The sequence below is a fragment of the Myripristis murdjan genome, chromosome 2 (assembly GCF_902150065.1).
Source record: "Myripristis murdjan chromosome 2, fMyrMur1.1, whole genome shotgun sequence".
Taxonomy (NCBI): Eukaryota; Metazoa; Chordata; class Actinopteri; order Holocentriformes; family Holocentridae; genus Myripristis; species Myripristis murdjan.
Genome location: NC_043981.1, coordinates 4,960,088 through 4,980,399, shown reverse-complemented (window position 1 = coordinate 4,980,399; position 20,312 = coordinate 4,960,088). Strand labels below are relative to the sequence as shown.

At 41.4% G+C, this 20,312-nt stretch overlaps 1 protein-coding gene across 3 annotated transcripts in view; it reads right to left on the bottom strand.

The window, feature by feature from the left end:
• Positions 1 to 20,312, bottom strand: part of tmem198ab (transmembrane protein 198ab) — a 49,338-nt gene that overhangs the window by 9,723 nt on the left and 19,303 nt on the right. Inside the window, exon 1 of one of the 3 annotated variants that reach the window (XM_030070521.1) lies at positions 1,110 to 1,176. The exons of the other annotated variants lie outside the window; for them this stretch is intronic. The gene's annotated coding sequence lies outside the window, so the exon portion shown is untranslated. Of the gene's footprint in view, positions 1 to 1,109; positions 1,177 to 20,312 lie in introns of those variants that run through there. 3 annotated transcript variants of the gene reach the window in all.

Here is a 20,312-nt window from a genome sequence, read left to right as displayed (position 1 = left end):
ATTTCTCGCCGATCACAGTTATGATTCATTCATTTTCTGTTGATTCAAATGTTTTGACTGCGTATCGAGCTAGCTACATAGCCTCACAGCCAAAAATTTGACATAAATTACGATGTCGTGAGAGCTGATTCTCATGGCCTGTGGCACTAAAACAAATGCAAAGTATTTTGGACAAAAACAGCAAAATTAATGCAGCGCTTATATAATTATCATTATTCTGTCAAAATGATGCGACTATAATATAAAAGAGTACATACACCGAAACATAAGGACCGTTAAAAACAAAAATAAGATACAAACAGGCAACCAACAGAAAATTAATCAGTTATAACTATGATAATCGGAAATCATATTATTAATATTTGTAGTTGCTGCTTCAAAACTGCAGTAATTTGCATGTTTCTTTGTTTCTTGCTGTAATAAAAACAATTTTTATGGGTTAGGGTTAGGGTTAGGGATGTCACTTTGAACACCCAAACGCCGTTTATCATTCATTTTGACTTGATGGAGGAAATGACTGAATAGAGTGATAAACAGATAAACTCAACTATGAGCTTTTAAGCATATACAATATTCAGTATCTGCCCTGCAGGCCTGTGTGGGGGAGTGTGAGGTCGACAGGATTGCAGTAGAAGTACCAGGATGTGTGTAGTTTAAAGTAAGGGCAGCAAAGGGAGGAAGAAACTGTGCATGAGCTGCTGATTTTCCTCCATCTTTCTAAGTCTTGTCCTCATTTCTTCTTTTTCTCTCTCTCTTTTCCTTTCTCTGTTTCCTCCCCTCATCCTTCCCACGCCTCCTCTCTCCTCTCCTCTCCTCGCGGCTCTTTTCGCTCCGGCTGTCTCGGGGTGAGCCTGGCCGTGTACTGTGGGAGGTTTCTGGGTCAGAGGAGGTTATGCAACAGCTTTCCTCTGATATTCATGAGCTCCAAGGCGTCGCTCCGTACCTCCACACCTCCCCCTCGCCGCTTCATACACACCCACTCTTGCACCTTTCCCTCCTTCCCTTCTTTCCTTTTTTCTCCTCTGCCGATTTCTCCTCTTCCCTCCGTCCTTCTCCCCGTGCTCCCTTCATTTCTTGCCGTCTTTCCCCTTCCTCTCCCTCCCTCCTACCTGCTCCCACAGCGCTTCCTGTTGAGTCGGCTGTCACTCCTCCTCTTCCTCCCTTTTTGTTTTCTTTGCACTCGTTTTCCTCCCTCGTTCTCCGGCTAATTACCTCCCTGATGAAAAGTGCTGAAGGGGCGGCTCATAATTTGTTTGTGTCATGTGGGAGGTTGAAACAGGTTTGGCGCGAGAGAGAGAGAGAGAGAGAGAGAGAGAGAGAGAGAGAGAGAGAGAGAGAGAGTAAAAGTGTGCGGGGGCACCAGTTTATATTTATATGTTTGCTATCCTTCAGCTGCAAAATCTTAACTCTTGACCCGAGACCTTAAACTATTCTGCCGGTGAGCATCCAACCTGCTGACACTTTCCACTTTTGAGATAATGCCTGCAGCCCAAAGCTCACCATAATGTATTGTAAAGTGTGCACAAATTGGACAGAAATAGTCTCAATGATTTTGTTAAAACTCACTGAGTGGAGCCAAGGAATATGTTTTTTGGGCTAGGTAATATTAAAGCTGAAGTCTGTCTTTTAATTAGTCTGTTATATGGTTATGATGTGCACACGGTCATATAGTCAAACCCTGAGACAGGTGCATTTACCGTCGCTGACACTTTCTAGCAAGGGATCTGTAGATTTCATATGCATACGTTGTCACTTGTGAATGAAAAAATGCAAGATTCATGTATTTCCTCTTTACATTTAATTTTATGACACGGACAATGAGCTAGCAACTCATTTTTGTCCATAATATGCATTCTTTATTAGGTCCACACTAGCTAGTATCTTTGCTATGAAGTCTAGCAACAAGACAACAATCAAAATGGGCGGGGCAGTGAACCGGATTAATCAACCAAAGACATTCCAGCGACCTAACAGTCCTCTCTCGTGTTAAAAAAGGGATACAATCTCCACTAGGTTACAAACTACACTAGTCATACTAGCCTAAAGATAGCTACTTGATTGTCCAATATCAGTAACAAATGGAAAAAGTCATCGGCATACATGTTTTTCCATTCTGCTTTACCTGGAGTTCCAGCTTTGCAGTTTAAAGCAAAAAGCCAGCCAATACTCTGTTTTTGTCAAATTATTTGTGAAAATACTAACAGGTTGTCTCCTCCTGATGCAAGGTTAATACATATGTTTCCTGCACATGCCACCAACCAGATCTACTTTCCAATTCAGACAGGAAAATAACTCGAAAAGAGGCATTTAATTTACTTAGAAAATGGGTAGCGGGGTTTAAATAAATAAATAAATAAATAAATATAGTAGTTTGCATTCATTTCAATGGACAGACAGAAATGTAATATTGTGGATTAGCAATCCAGGGGAGCACAAAGCAGCAACATGCACAGTTTTCCAGTTTGCTAACTTGATTCCACTCATTGAAGTTTATGTCACCCAGTAAAGGTATTTCTCAGTTCAGAGCAGCTCTGCCTTTGAGAAATTGTTGCGTAAATCAAACTACAATCTCTAGGCAGCTGGAGTTTGATCAGTTTCACACACAGGGACACATGGATGATCCTTATTATTTTCATGTTTGTTATTTCATGTAACCAGCAGGCCGATCTCCCAAGCACTGCTTTAAATGACTTGAGTTTCTTTTCCCAGGCAGCCGGGCACAGCGGTGCTGTGAGAACACGAGCAGGAGAGCAGGTATGTAACCCCATCTCACTTCCCTGGAGGGAAGGTGGCTTATAAAAGGCTGGACAGACATAGCTGTGAGCGCGAGTCGCACCAGCTCCCCGAGGGATACTCACCCTCATCCCTAACCCTACAGGACAAGTCATGACAAAGTCACATCAAATCTATTCATCTATTTTTAACAAGCAGTTTGTCACAAAGTGCCTCACACAGCAACAGAGGACGTAAATACTGATAGAGAGGAAAGCAAAAAAGAGCAAGCAGATCACATTTTAGGATACAAGGCCAGTGCTTTGCTGTGTGTGTGTGTGTGTGTGTGTGTGTGTGTGTGTGTGTGTAAGCAAATAAGTTGAGAACATAGAGAACTCTATAGTGAGGAATGCAAACACATCAGTCTGAGCTCCATTAGTCTACACTCTTAAACAAAGTGTCAGATTTGTTAAAGGACACTTTCACCCTGATTTTACATTCTATCTCCTTTTTTCAGATTATTTTCATAGTTTTTTTCATGTTAAATATTACTATTTTTCCATTTTCAGACTTATTATGTTCAAATAAACTGCCTTCATTTTTCTTGAGGAGGAAGAAAAGAGTTTGTTTGTTTTTTTTTTGCTATTTAATTTTACCGTCTTTTCACCTCATGCCAACAAAGCTCAGGAACAAATTGAGTGAAAAAAATGTATTGCAGCACATTCTGCAAGTGAAAGACAACATGGCAAGCAACACGTATTGCTTCATCAGGCATTGCTTGAAGAACGCCTGATGAAACAATATGCAAGATTTTAGCCTTGACCATATTTCAATGCCCCGCGCTTGACTGGCACCTGAAGGAAGCGAGCGGCCGTGCAGGAGAGCTCCTTTTGGTGGTTTGAAATGTGACATGAGCAGTCAGATGCAACTTTGCAAAACCCTTCTCATCCACAGCAGCGGGTTACCTTCGCTGCCACAACTCAAAGTCACAAGAGTTATTCTCTATGCTATTTGAAACTGAATGGGAGACAAAGATCCTGAGAGGCATTGCAATTGTGCCATTTAGCGACGGCACACCCGAGCATTGTTTCAGCAAATGATTTTTTAGGAGTGCTCACTGTTTGGAATCACGAGTCCTTTTGCTTTTAGCGCAGATGCTAAACATAGCACCTGTACCACAAGAGGAAATGTTTCGCAGCGCCGCAGGCTCATTCCAAACACAAGTAGTGGCTATCACCTTTCTGTCAGGGACACAGAGCAGCAGCTGGTGGCAAAGTGGCCCGGTGGTTTGAGACGACAGTATCCTCAAAGTGAAAGGTCACAGTTTACAACAAGTGTTTCTGTCAGCAGCCTCGTACAAGACAATACCCATCAGACGTGGCTCTGGGATACGGCTAGAACTGGGTGGAAAAACACACGAATACACAGGTACCTGGTCGTTTTATCATTTTTATACTACAAAAACAAGCCATATCTGTTCAATAACACTGGCAAACACTACTAAACCAGTGCCAGAAAATCTCAGGGGCGATGCTCCCTGTGTGTTTTCCACTCCAAACCAACCAGAGGGTTCTCAGCAGAGTGCAAACTTGTGCCAGTGCTCAACAAATCCTCCATTTGTGTAAATCCTTTGTCTTGTAGTTTTGGTTTTCTGACAGACTATCGAGTGAGTGAGCGCTGTTTTAGCAGCCAACTTGGAAGTCGCAGATGTTGGGTTTCCCCATCGGTCCGCGAGCGCTGCACAATAGTCACGGCTAAAAGAAGATAATTGTCTAATGGCAGGAATCCCAGATCCGGTTCACGACCAAATTCTAATCAACTGATTCATCAAATTTCACCCTACATGTGGCTGTAATGTGTGTAGCAGACAGACAGACAGGCAGCGGGCTTTTTTCCAGCAGCCTGCAGGTAAAACTGACTAACCGAGCCTGTTTACTGATGTGTGTGTGTGTGTGTGTGTGTGTGTGTGTGTTCACAGCTTTACCTCAGCTTCACCTCATAAGCATGAGGATGTGTGTGGGACGGGCGGATGAAACCCAATCCAAAGTCCCTTACGTCTTTAATTGTCGGGGTCCAAAATGAGCTATTTGGCTCCAAACTGGCTGATCCTAAGTCCCGCCCCCCAAATGCACACCTGTGTGAGGCTGAAGGTCAGGTGTTGTGTTTTGGACGTAATATAATGCATATTTTAGTTTACCATTCCTTTTAGGAAGTTCTGCATTATATGCCCACAGCTCTCAAATCAAATCAGATACTCTATCAATTGGTTTCCCATAATCATTTTTTTAACTTTTGAATATGATTTTTGTGGAGATCGGAGGTAAACAGCCCAGTTCAGACCAAATCAGCTAAATGCCCGACAGAATGTGAAAAAAAAAAAAAAAAAAACACCACGCATGAATTTGCAAGGAACAGATTATTGTTTTGGGGTTTGTTGTTTGTGGCGGTCGAGCTTGATGCATTGGTGTGTGTGTGTGTGTGTGTGTGTGTGTGTGTGTGTGTGTGTGTGTGTGCACGAGAGAGAGAGAGACAGACACAGAGGGAGTCATTTGCATTTGAATAGAGCCATAATAGAAACAGTCACTAAGGATAGGGTGATGAATGGTGCAATAACACCAAAAAAATGACTTTGGTAAAAACACACACACACACACACACACACACACACACACACACACACACACAGACGTATCACATACACATTCACCTACAGCCAGGTTCAATAAAAGCACATAATATATACCTTCAGCCACACTCGTACACACATAAACATAATCTATACAGGCGAATACACACACACACACACACACACACACACACACACACACACACACACACACTTTTCCCATTTCATCTCAACATGTCACATTAATAATCATCTTTTCGTGCAGGATTAGTAGGTCACTGCTGAGCGACCCCGCATAGTGTGTGAGTGTGTGTGTGTATGTGTGTATGCGAGTGTGTGTGTGTGTGTGTGTGTGTGTGTGTGTGTGTGTGTGTGTGTATGAGGGGACGAATATATTAAGCTGTTTTGTACCGCAGATAAAAATGTTGGAGTGCAGTTTTTATGTTTTCCAAGGGATCATCCTTTGGAAAAAACACACACACACACACACACATACACACACAGAGAGAGAGAGAGAGAGAAAGAGAACCTCTAGTTTCTTCTTCTTCTGCTGTTCTCTGTACCACCACCAACAACAACACAAACACCGCCCTCCTCCTCCCGCCCAGCTTCCTGTCTGTAGTCATGACGACGGCAGGATGCTGACAGCCGGGAGTCGGCCCTGGTTCAAGACCTGACCAATGGCAGAGCAGCCTAAACTCCCATAGCAACAGTGTGAGAGCCAATCAGTGCTCTCGTCTGTTCCCTCCGTGTGTGTGTGTGTGTGTGTGTGTGTGTGTATGTGTGTGTGTGTGTCTGTGTGTGTGTGTGTGTGTGTGTGTGCCTTCATATGAAGTCTATGTGTGTATATGAGCATGTGTACATCACTGTGAATGTGTCAGCATCTGAATGAATGTATAATGAGTGTGTGTGTGTGTGTGTGTGTGTGTGTGTGTGTGTGTGTGTATGTGTGTGTGTGTGTGTGTGTGTGTGTGTGTGTGTGTTATTCATTGTGTTACAAAAGCTTGTTATATGCTTCAGGCAACTCTCTCCTCACTCATGTAAACAAAGGCTCACCATGTCGATTTAAATATACCTGCACACACACACACACACACACACACACACACTTTAGGCACAAATGTGTTTGTTTACCACTACTTCATCAACCAAATTTGATGAGTTTCCTTCCGAAATGAGATTTCCAAGTGAGTCTTCTCGCACAACAAGACTAATGGCAGCAAATGAAAAGAAAGTAAAGTCGTTTTTAAAGCAGAGCTGAAGTCCCTGGGTAACACAACGACGGCATGTTTGCTGCCTGGAGGCACTGAGGCGATGATATATAACACTTTGGAATAGAAATCTTCATTGTGGATTAAGGCGAGCGATGGCGAGAGCGAGGCAGACTGATGAGACAGATTTACAGTGTCTGGTGTGTCAGTCTCAAGTAACCTCAGATGCCCAGTTTAGCCTCGGCTGGAGGCGGCTGATAATACAAATCGGGTGCAAACAAAAACATCACCTCCTGCGCCACAAAAAAAGGGGAATTTAATGGAATGAATTTGCGGGCTAGAGGCGAGCAAAGCGCCCCGGCCTGACAGACGGAGCTGTGCCTCTTTAGCTGCCGTGGACTTCCTCGCATCAACTCGGCCACAGCAAGCGGGACATTTTCACTTTGCAGGAAAAACCGGTTGGTCTTCAGGGTCCAGACAGCATTGTTACCCCACAAGGGGAACTAAATCCCACCCAACCCTGCTGGAACGGATTAAACTCCATTTTTATTACAGTCTTTGACTTTCAGAAAAACTGAAATCTTGGTGGATGATGAAGGCAGAGCTCAAGAGTAATTCTAAATGAGAAGAAAAAAAAATGTAACTGGGGTTACCATCCCTTTAAAACACATATTGACTGATTGATTGAGATCTTTACTTAACATAAAACGTAAAATCAAACAAAACAAAATAATAATAATCAATACTAACTAAAGGTAAATAAGAAAACAAAGGTCCAAAAAAATAAAGTAAAATAAAAAATAAAACAAAAATAAAATGCATCTATCATCACTAATATGCTCGAAAAGGAGTAGGAAGAAGTAAAAACGTACTTAATCCTACCCCCTAATCCCTATTTCATTATAATCAGTCAGAAAATAATTTGTTCATCTGTAATTTCTGTACAAAAAACACAAAATGCATTAAATAATAAAAAAAAAAAAACAATAAAAATATATACTGTATACAAACACACATACATACATATGTATACATATAGGAGATATGTGGAGACATATGGAGATATGTGCTCTAGGCAATATGGACAAAATCAAATATCACACTTTATCTTTGGCTAAATACCACGATTTTCCTCAATTGATTTATGATAAGCAATCATCAGTAATGTAACAGGTAATGATAATAATACCAATGCCAATACAAAAATAGTAATGCCATTAAAAGCAGGAAAAAGACAAAAATGATGCCATATCATGATATTTGAAAATCCAAAAAACAGATGATATCTGTGTAATGTCACAATAGATGTGTTGATATATTTCCCAGCCTTTGTAAAACTTTCTGCTCTGTGTTTCTATCAAAACGCCTTGAAAGGACACGACAGCAGCCTCTTGTTAAAAATGCCGCTCACGGGGTTTCAGAACTCGTCTGCGGCTCGGTTAATAAGCTCCAGACACGCCGGCACAGACGTCTCGCCATTTCCAAAGCTGACATCATCCTGAACTCGGTGGCAGCGCCGGTGAATGACAAATGAAGAGGCCTTTATAAATAAAGCAAAAACTGCGCCTATAAATACACAGCCCGGCTGAGAACGACTTGCACTGTCAGGTTTTGACCTACATAACAGGTGCCACCGCATCCGTACAGCTCAGCAACCCGGTGCGCTCAGCTACCCCGCTGCTTCATTAGTGGGCTGTAATTGGGCAATTACCGGCTGCACTGCAAAACGTCTCGGCGATAACAAGTCATGTTTTCCCATTTTCCATGCTCAGACCCTTGTTGTTCGCCAAACAAGGTGAAAAAACTGCCAGCGGGATGAGATAATCCCACGTTTCCACTGCAGTTTCACTCGTTTCAGGATTTTTTCTTGGGACAAATATAAATGTGTTGAAACAAGGCAGTAGAATCATGTAATTGAGGAAATTCCACAGAGAAGTTGGAGGAAAAAAATGGGATTATCTCATCCAGCTGGCAGATTTTTTTTTTTACCTTTTTTGAAGAAAACCAAGATTTGAACATGGAAGATGAGACTAAATGACTCGTTCAGATGCAGATCTTCTGCAGGGTGTATTTACGTGAGAACACGGCGTGTGCTTCTTAATTCCTCGCAGCACTGATCTGCTCTTCCTCTGGGTATCAAAACAAGGTGCAACCACGAGGAACTGTATTCTCACCTGCCACGAAAAACACCAGAGCGAAAACCTACAGCTTTTGCGCCTGTGGAAACAGCCTCGAGATGTTAAAAGTTCAAAGCAGAAATCTGCACTACAAAAGAAATAAGGCGGTGACTTTTAAAGGGAAAATCCACTCTAAAACACATCAACACCATGAAAAAAAAACAAAAAACAGGCAAGAATGACTGGAACGCGCTGAACATCACAGACGGATGTTAGCATATGTGAGGGGGGATTTTTCTTTCAAGAGGTAATCCAAGAGTTCCTTGTTTTTTGTGTCTCCACATCACCTGTCAATCAAACGCGGTGGATTTTGGATTTCCTGCTGCCGGGTTTCTCGAGCTTCTCATCTCATCACTTCCTGTGCAGCAGGACAGAGCGACCAGACACTGACTTTACAAAACTGGTTGTATTGAATCAATGTGTGATAGAGAATAGAATTATTTGAAAATGTCTCCAATTATGATTTTAATTGCACTAATTTCTACCTTTAAATGATTTTAATTTAGTCACATATTTTTGTTTTTTGACTATATTGCTCTGCATTGTCTTATAACTTTTTATATTTGTCAACTTGAGCTACACTAAGACAAATTGTTTTTAATGACGTTTATTGTATTTTACATTTCCTTTGTATCGCATTTGTATATTGTTTTATTATCTTTGTGCATTTGTATTTATAACTTGTAAAGCACTTTGTGAGTTCTCTCTGGGAAAAGTGCTATATAAATAAATTTTACTTACTTACTTACTTACAAATTCCTATTAAGCTGGTCACTGGCAAATAAAGCTGAACTGAACTGGACTGAATAATGTGGCAACAAAGACTTTATTAAAGGACATTTAGCTGGAATGAGAAAATACCATGACAGCTATTTGTCTTGGCCTCACGCTGAGCAGTTGCTGCCTTTTGTGTTTACATCGATGATGGATTGTTACATCCTGCATTATGAGATGTGTCACAGCAGTTGCGATATTTGATTTTTCCCATAAGTCTGTCTGCCAAGCTCTTCCCAGCTGTTCAGGCCAGAGCCAGGAAACTCCAGTGACTCAACTTTCCAGCGCCAGATGAGTCTGACCTTGACGCCGAGCGGCTCGGGCCTTGGCAGGCGAGCGGGGTCGTACGCTCCTGACTGCCGACAGTTTATGCTTACAAGATAATAACTCTGCACATCCAGCAGGAGGAAGTTGTCAAACTGTCGATGCTTATTTGCATATTTGGGCAGAAGGAACAGGTTGCTCGAGGCAGATTTTTCGACGCCAGCTGGGAATGAAGTGTGAAGAATTCCCGTCAAGATCCGGGACGCATCGCATTTACATTTTCCATTGCATTTAGCTTGTAGCCTCACACAGAGCCACTTACAATGAGCAGCTCATTGATCATCAGCTTCACAAGTGACAAACTAGATCATTCATGTTTATGTCACGATTACTTTCATATTCTGGGATGTTCATAAATGCTGTAGGCCGAGGAAATGAAGAAGTTGTGGTTGGGGTTAAGCACTGAAACTACATGGTTAAGGTTAGGGAGCGCTCATGTTTGACATTAACGGCGACTTTTCCATTCTTTATAAACGCCACGACACTGCACCTGCAAACAAACGTGCACTTTTCACATCCAGGTGAGGCAGAACATGACACTGACACAGTTTCCTCTGATGGATCTACATACCTACTACACATTTTGATGTGAAACTGGGCTGGTTTATGACATGTTTTGCTTGTTGTATGCCTTTGAGTTTTCGACTAAATTGTGAAATCTATCCAAATATCAAGCCCTGCATGTCATCCATCCATTATCCATCTAACAATGGTTGTGACGTCATTTTTGTCGTTTTTGCGCCAGTAAACGCATCAAGATAAATCATAATGCAAAGCAATGGCTTGCTTAAATGAAAGACACAGAACAGTAACTGAGTAAATGATTATTTCACATTGAAAAATGAACACACAAAAATGTATTTTAACCCGTTTCTTAAGGAGCTACAGAAGACACTTATCAAGTTGGCCATTTCGCTTTCTTTCCATAATTATGGGCCAGCTGGTGGCGCTAGAGCAGGGGTATTCAACTAAAATTCAAAGAGGACCAGTTACTAAAATTTCCTCCCAGCAAAGGTCCGAATCTTATAATGTCTAAATAGTGTACCCTGATGTAAATAAAATCAACAAGGTATGTACATTTCTATATCATTTATTGTCACATTTCAAGTGTTTTCAAAGTAAAATACTTTTCTTCTGAATAAAATCAATAATAATAAAAAGTGCAAACAGCTCTGAGCAGCCTTCATCTTTAAAAGTTCGGTTTTCCCTCTCTACTTTTCTCATTTTGGAGCCATTTTCCCTCTTCCACTATTCTTTGGTGCTGAAAGGTAAACAATCGATTTGATTGGCTATTGATGACGCTCCTGTCGTATTAGCTAGATTAGCTGCGCGTGCAGTCTGTAGCCACGACTGTCGGAGAAAAAATAAGAACAAATGATTTATTTATTAATATTAGAGTTGTCATGGGTCTGGACAGAACCATCACTGGGTCTGTGCCTGGGACGCGGACTGCCATTTGGTGATGCCCATGCTAGAAGAAAGGGCATGCAATCACCAGAGTTGGCAGGTTGCATCCACTACACACCACGGATGCTGTTGCCAAATTCCCTACCACTGAAAAAAACTTTTACTGTGCAACATGAACCCTGTGACCTGTTGCTGGCAGGAGAGGGAAGGTCACGGGGTCGCCACAAAGGACAGAGTTCATCCTCCGGCCAACACGGGCGTCGTCACCAAATGTCACGGCGAGCCACCACACAGACTTGGAGCGACGCCCCTCTGGACCCGACGGCTGACAGACGGGCCGGCACAGCGACACGCAGGCCCTCGGCTTTCCAAGCATGAGGAAAAGCCCATCAGGGGTCATTACGTTCTCACTTTGAACAAACTGCACCACAGTTCACCGTAAATCTCAAGCTGGAACCTTCCAAGTAGGACGAGGAGGATCGAGATGCGATTTCAGGCCTGAATTTGTATGTTTGACACACAAACTACACTTTAAGAAACGCCTCGGAGTTTGACGTGAATGCATCGTGAATAAATGCCCCCGATCATTTAAGACCGAGTGACAGGAGCAGACATCAGGGCAAAGCAAAGAGAATATATTTTCTGTTTGACTGCATGACCCGGGTGAATTAAAGCGACTCGAGCAGGGGCACTTGGGAAAGCAGCGGTGATTCAGCGGGTGATGTAAATCATTTTGAATTAATGCATCCTAATGTAACGCGTTAAGGGGGCTTAAGCCTCGACCTTGACATCGTCGTCTTTGCGAAGGCGGCCTCCGCTGAAAGGAGGAACCCGGCCTAATCACACTCAACGGCCTGAAAAGCCGACGTGTCACTCACAAGAAAAGAAACAGAAAGCGCTTCCCGTTCCGCTCATGTCCCGGGAAAACCTTTCATCCTCCATTTTTTTTTTTTTTTTAGACTGATTTTCTCACTTGGATCTGCATCTCTCAACACTTCCAAATATGCTTACTGAAGATCCTGCCAGATGAATGAAATTAATTCTCCCTCTCTCGGAAAACACACACACAACCGCTCTCTCTCTCACTTAATTTATTCGGTTTCCCTAATTTGCTTTTTTTGCACTTTGTTGTTTTTGTAGACTTCTCCCCGCTGAGTTTTCTTGTTTTTCATCATAATCATTTCTGTCTGCCACTCTGCCGCCTGTCTTTGTCAGTTTTCAATGTATATGGAGAGATCTTAATGCCGTTTGTGCAAGTGAGCTCGGCCGAATCCTGGCAAAGACACCCTTTGATGAGAAACTTCACTCCCGATTTCTCAAATGTATATGATATGATTCCATGCCACTTGCCTTTCAGCGCAAAAATGCATCAAATAACTTTAAATGAACATCAAGATGTGTGGCTGGATTTGGCCACTGCTGCGCTGAATTTGTGCTCGGCAGATAAAAGCACATCAATCTGATTATATCCCAGGGCTAATTAAGACTGTTAACGGCATATTCTGTAGTTTCCAAATACACACGAGTGCCAACAGTAGAATAAAAACTCTCTTAGTTAATGAAAAGCTGGCTTTTAGGTGATTAAAACTTTCAAGAGCGACCCAGCAGCTTCTACCGTGCAAAAAAATGTTAAAAATGCTGTCATTTCGTCTCATGTTCAACTATAAAATTTCATTTTTTTCTTAAGGCATGGGAAAAATATGACAACAGGATGAGATAAACACCAAAATTTCCCTCAAATAAGAGTTTAAAATAAGGTAGAATACACCTCATCAGAGCACTAATGCCAAAAAATGACATTTGACTTGATAAAATTCTTTAAATGAGTTAATTTTCACTGAAAACACAAAAACAAGCAATTCTTTTTCCTCATTTGCTTTACTAAAAGTAAAATTTTAAATATGCATCCCAGTTAGTTGAGATGCAGCGTGGTGTTCCCAAGTGTGTGTGTGTCTGTGTGTGTGTGTGTGTGTGTTAATCCCCTGCGGCCTCCTGAGTGGACGTTGGACGGGGAGAGGGTTTGATGCGGCGCGACGCTCTCCGACTGAACTCGTCCCTGCCAATAAGAAGCCGGAGCGGCCGTGACCTCATCAGCCAGCGTCTGGCCGGCCATATGTCCACCCCGCTCAGGGCGCCTATATTTGTCTGCCTGCTTTAATCCCACGCATAAAGACACTGGCTTCACGAGCCTCACGTCTTAGACCGGAGATCTCGGCTCTCCTCGCTGTTTTGCAAGGAAAATGAACACTATCCATCCACTCACAGAGGCTTTATGAACGGAGAGACAACCACACGGCACAAACACAAGGCGCACAAGGTCACCTCTTCTCTCTTACCCATAACTCTGCAAAAAAAAAAAACCCTCAAAAATCACTTGTTTTTCTTCAAACATGGTAAAAATCTGCCAGTGGGATGAGATAATCCCACTTGTTTCCGATTTAGTTTCACTTGTTTCAGGATTTTTTTCAGGGAACAAGAAGAAATCTGTTGAAACAAGGCAGAATAAGGCAGATCAGACACTGACACTTGCAAAAATTCTAGAAACAAGTTGATTAGCCACAGAAATTAGTGGGATTATCTCATCCCACTGGCACATATATAGATTACTGATTTATAGACTTGATATGACATTAAATTACTTGAGGAAAAACAACACAGTGTTTCCAGCATGCACGTGAAGGCACAAATACACCAAATAACACACTATTTTTTTTTCTTAATTCCAGTCCAAGATTAAAAAAAAAACAAAAACACCATCTGTAACTGATTTGGCGAAAAAAAATAAAAAAGTGAAGTGTTTACCCGCAGACAATAAGCTGTTTTCAATTCCTTTGTCACATGAATGAACACAGAACAGAAACTGCGAATTGTAGCATAAAAACTTCTGGCTTTTTAATGCAATTTTATTTTCACAATCTGAGTTTCGGAGCCGTTCCTCTTTCATTCAGATTTTCCCACAGCTGAACCGGTTCAAACCGACCTGAACCGGCATGATTACCTGACTACTGTTCCACTGGAAGTCAGTTTCAATGCTATGGCAACTGCATGGAATCTATTTATGTGTTTATGTGTGTGTGGGTGTATGTATGTGTGTGTGTGTGTGTGTGTGTGTGTGTGTGTGTGTGTAAGACTACCCAGGCTACAGTTTGGTGCTTGAGTGTGTGACTGGATATTGATTGAGCGTGCATGCATCTACGGCTGTTTTATAAGTGCCTACATTTAAACACTCAACTGGGCACTTGAGTGTATGATATGGATGAAGAGAGTGTGTCTGTCTATGTGTGTGTGTGTGTGTGTGTGTGTGTGTGTGTGTGGATGTGTGTATTGAGGGGGTTAGTATGAGCCTTGGGCTTTACCAAAGCTCAATCTTGTTGAGTGCTCAGCTCTCAGTTCTTAGGTCAGGAGAGAAAGAGAAAGTGTGTGTGTGTGTGTGTGTGTGTGTGTGTGTGTGTGTGTGTGTGTGGCTGCCTGAATCAATGACAAAGCCAATTTTGGCCTCTGTCTCCAAGGCCTCACAGTATTTCTAATCACACACATCATTTGTCCAAACGACTGGGGCTTTAAAAACGTCCCCCTTTGAAAAGGCACAGTTCACCCAACACTATACAACAATGTCACATCCACATTGTGCGTCTGCTGGCTGCAGCTTCACTGAAGCTCCATCACACTTGAGTTGAGTACTTTTATTGTCAGAATCTCTTCTGAAATTTTTCTAGCGTCCAAGACACCTGCCTTTTCCAGTGTTTTATGGCTGCAGCACCACATCAGATAGAAAAGATCTACATGTTTTGTGCATCATTTAGACACATTTCTCTGGAATTCAGCAGCACATGTTTGGGATCTTTGGAAACAAAGATCCCAAACAAGGATTCAAGGATTCAAGGATTCAAGGATTCAAGGAACTTTATTGTCATACCAGTTCACACTTACATGCTAGTGGTACGAAATTAGCACTCAGGTCAAGTATGTGAAATAAAGTATGTGTGTATTTGGAGTACACTGATGCCGGTTTGACTTCGGCTGAAAGTGAAGCAAGATTTTTTGCTGAAAAAGAGCAAAGTCCGCTCAGTCAACTTTCAACAAAAACTTCACACGAAGCCATCTGCGAAATGACGCTGGTGCCTCAGCTGCTGATGCATCACGCAACAGATTTCACCAGCTCGAAAACAGCATGGCACATTGCATGTGTGTGTGTGTGTGTGTGTGTGTGTGTGTGTCAGTCGTGACTGACGCCAACGCCGGTGTGAGTAACTGCGAGAAACGGGGGCTGACTCGTTCGCGTAACAAGTGAAGCCGAGGTGGAGGCCGAGGCCGGTGCGTTCGAGGACCTGCTGGAGCCTCCGTCCACCTCGCGTCCACTCATCCGTCCACTTCCCCACAGCAAGCTGTCGTCCTGTTGCTGCCCATGATGCAACAGGGCGGGCAGGCTGGCTGTCTGGGGGCGGTGGTGCTGACTAGCTACCTAGCAGGAACTGGCTGCCGTCCACACACACACACACACACACACACACACAACACACACACTGCACAGGAAAAGCCAGTTCCCATCGAGAATGATAACTTTGCTCTCATTAAATTGAATATCTGCTTGCACTGCAACAATAACTGCAGGGCTGCAGCTAATGATTATTTTCATTGTCGAATGATCTATGAATGTAATTTCAATCATTACAAAATGTTATCATTATTATAGGAAGTCATCAGAGTCCAAAGTGATGTCGTCAAACTGCATCCTCAGTCTGACCAGCAGCCACAAAAAAACAAAGTATTAATTTATAACGATGTGACGGGGACAAGTAAATGATTAATGACTAAAGGAATCAAATGACTGTCAAAATTCAAATTCATTTTCTGTTATTTGGCCAATTAATCAGCTAATCGTGTCAGCACTGGAAAACTGTGAAAACATCTGTGATGAATAACAATGACTTCACTTTTGATTTTGACTTGATTTCATCAGATGCAGAGAAATCAATTAAACATTTTGAGCCAATCAAATCACAGCTGTAAGAAAGAAAGGCGGTGGAGAATTCAAGAACTCAAAATAAAATATTATTGTAGTATGAAAGACTGAGTGATTGAACAATTATATAGTTACAGTCAACCTGAGGGTTTTTGATCTAGATCTGTGTTTGGATTGTGCATGCTCTCCCCTTGCTTGGAGCCTACTGTTAAAGCTGCCCTTGAGCAAAGCACTGAACCCCCAACTGGTCCAGTGGAGAAATCCTGATTTGAAAAGGGTGATGTTTTGCAGCTCTGTTCTTCTCATGTATTCATACTTCATGTCAAACTGTTAGGGCTGCAACTAATGCCTATTATCCTCGCTGATGAGTCTGTCAATCAGTCGTTTAGTGTGAAACACGTTATGAATAAAGCCAAAGTCTCATGAGACGGCAACAAAGTCCAAAGTGATGTCCTCAAACTGCTTCTCAAGTCTGACCAGCAGCAAAAAAAAAAAAAAAAAACCCAAAGTATTAATTTTACAAAAGATATGAACGGAGAAAAGGAAGACAATCTTAGCATATTATTGATCTTTCTGAAGCTGGAATCAGATAGTGGCTGGCATTTGTACTTGAAAAACAGCTGAAACGATTAACCGCTTATCAAAATAATAGTCCGTTTTATGTTGAGCAACTAATGGATTAATCCTTTAAGCACTAAGAACTGAATTTATGCCCGTTTGATTTTGTGTCTGAGTAAGCTGAGTTTGAATCCCATAGAAAACAATGTGCATCCATCAATAAACATATTTCCTCTCAAAGTGCCATTGAACAAGATGCTAAACCCCCCAACCTCACTTACTGCTGATCCTCTTTATGATTTTCTCTCTTTCCATAAGTATCTTATTTCCCAAATACTGACAAACAAGCCCATTCAGATGATTCAAATTACCACCAGCTCATAGTTTTGCTGTAAATTATATCCGCATTTTTCACCATAAAGCAAGAATTACCCTTTGTATCTCCATTTTCAATTTGTCAGAGAATGCACTCACTATTTCTTCATTATATTTCCAAATTATGCAAACAGGTAAAACAGTAATCAGAGGGAAAATAATATCATATTCATCGTATAAGAAAAAACAACAACAAAAACTGGAAAACAGCCTAGAACAAAGAATCAAACAACTTACAAACCATCTTTCCAATAACCACACAGAAGAGATAAAAAAGGAACTCAATAACCTAAAAACACAACTCGACAATATAATACACAAAAAGACACAATTTCTAATCCAACAACTTAAGTATGACAATTTTCAATATAGCAACAAAGCAGGGAAATATTTAGCAAACCAACTACAACACAAAAAAGAAAAGTCAATTATTCCATCAATAATTACCTCTAACGGCAAAATCACTCAAGACCCACAGGAAATAAATGAAACCTTTCAGACCTTTTATAGCAACTTATACTCTTCCAGTTATGAACCTCCTGCATCAGAAATAGAATCCTTCCTTAACGGCTTGGACCTACCCACACTACCCAAAGAACTAGCCGATACTCTAGATGCACCAATCACCCCGGAAGAACTCAGTAAAGCCTTAAATCAAATGCCGAACAACAAATCACCTGGACCGGATGGATTCCCAGCAGAATACTATAAACATTTCTGGCACATACTTTCACCACTATTTCACAGAGTAACCGCAGAAATAAAAACTACATCCACAATTCCGACACACATGAATACCGCCAATATATCACTAATACTAAAACCTAACAAAGACCCAACCTACCCTGCTAGCTACCGCCCCATCTCCTTAATCAACACGGATTTAAAAATTATCACCAAAGCATTAGCTGCCCGACTTGAAACAGCCACCCCCATTATTATCCACCCAGACCAAACAGGTTTCATCAAAAATAGACACGCTTCCAGTAATACCCGCAGATTATTCAACCTGATTAACATAACACATCAAACAAAAAACAAAACTATAATTGTATCATTAGACGCAGAAAAGGCATTCGACAAAGTTAACTGGTCATTTCTACTTAACACTCTTCACAAGCTCGGTTTTGGAGAGTCGTTCATTCACTGGGTCAGAATTCTTTACACTTCACCTATGGCCACAATAACCACGAACGGTATCACATCACAGGGATTCACACTTCACAGAGGAACCAGACAAGGATGTCCACTCTCACCATCTTTATTTGCCATCTTCATCGAACCCCTCGCCGCAGCAATACGAAAAAACAATAACATTAAAGGAATTCAAAATAGCCATTCACAACATAAAATCAGCCTTTATGCAGATGACATACTATTGTTTTTACAGGACCCCTACAAATCATTAAAAGAAACCTTCAATCTAATCAACAACTTCTCAGCCATCTCTAACTACACAATTAACTGGAACAAATCTAACATACTCCCTCTGTCTGAAAATGCTTGGGATTCTGCAACTCAAGACCCACTCCTTCCCTTTCACGTCGGAAATATTAAGTATTTAGGTATTAATATTTCCCCCAGGCTGTCAGAGTTATTTAACCTCAATTACACTCCACTACTAAAAAAAATACAAGACGACTTCAAACGATGGACAAATCTCCCACTCTCACTGATAGGACGAATCGCAACAGTTAAAATGAAAACCCTACCGCAAATCAATTACCTATTTTCCATGCTTCCCATTACCCCAACAGACAAATGGCTCAAATCTCTCAACACCTCAATTAACCAGTTCTATTGGAAAAATAAAAAACCAAAAATCTCACTCTCAACCTTACAGAAGAAAAAATCCCAAGGCGGCCTCGAAGCACCAAACTTTCAACTATACTTCCTAGCAAACCAATTACAGTACCTAACCAAATGGACTCAACAACCCAATTACAATAACTCATGGATAGACTTAGAACAATCCCAATGTCAAAACATCTTAATCACAGACCTACCGTTTCTACCCCAATCAATTAAAAAGCTCAACCTCTTCAAGAATACAGTAATCTCGACAACTCTGACAGCCTGGTGGAAAGCCATTAGAATCACTAGCTCATCACTATCACCCTGTAAGTACACCCCAATTTGGCACAACCCTGATTTTCTCTCTGACAACACCCCCATTCACTTTCCCACATGGCAAAACAAAGGAATCACTCACCTTCACCATCTTTTTGAAAATAATCAATTCCTAACTTTCAACAAATTAATCCAGAAGTACGGGGTTGGGAGGAATCAACTCTTCCAATACCAACAACTTAAATCTATTATCAAATCTAAGATGAACACAACCAACAACTCTCTCAAACCCTTCAAACTAGGTGAAGAAATCAAGAAAATCACAGACTCAAATAAAATAATCTCAAAGATCTATAAACTTTTATCCAACTCAGATGAATCCATAACACTCCCAACCTCAAAATGGGAAAACGACTTGGCCATCTCTCCCAACCCCGACTTCTGGACACAAATCTGCAGAAATATCTTCTCTATGACGCACAACACAAACTTGCAACTCATACAGTATAAGACTCTACACAGGACTCACATCACTCAACACAAAATGCTAAAAATGGGCTTAACTGACACAGACACCTGTTCACAATGCACTTTGGGTAGCACCGATGATTACTTCCACGCAACCTGGACATGCCAACCGGTTCATTCTTTCTGGATAGCAGTTACAAAAAAACTCTCTTGTATATTGAGTTGCAGAATCCCACCATCCCCATCCCTCTGCTTGCTCGGCGATATCACACAAATTAACCTCCCAACCAAATATAGGAACCCATTACTCATATCTCTAACTATCGCCAAGAAAACAGTTCTGTTAAACTGGAAATCAAAACAATCATTACACATCAACCACTGGACCAACCTTCTCACAGAATTCATCTCAGTAGAGAAAATGACAGCTTCTAACACAGGCAATATGTCGACCTTTAATGACACCTGGAACCCATTTCTTATTTGATACCGTATCACACCAGAACAGCCCACGCACATCTCCACAAGCCCACTCCTCAATAAGCCCATAAAACACGCTCTTTGTTTATTTTATTTATTTATTTAATTAGTCGTATTTACTTCCCTTTTTTTTTTTTTTCTTCTTCTTCTTTTCTTTTCCTTTTCTT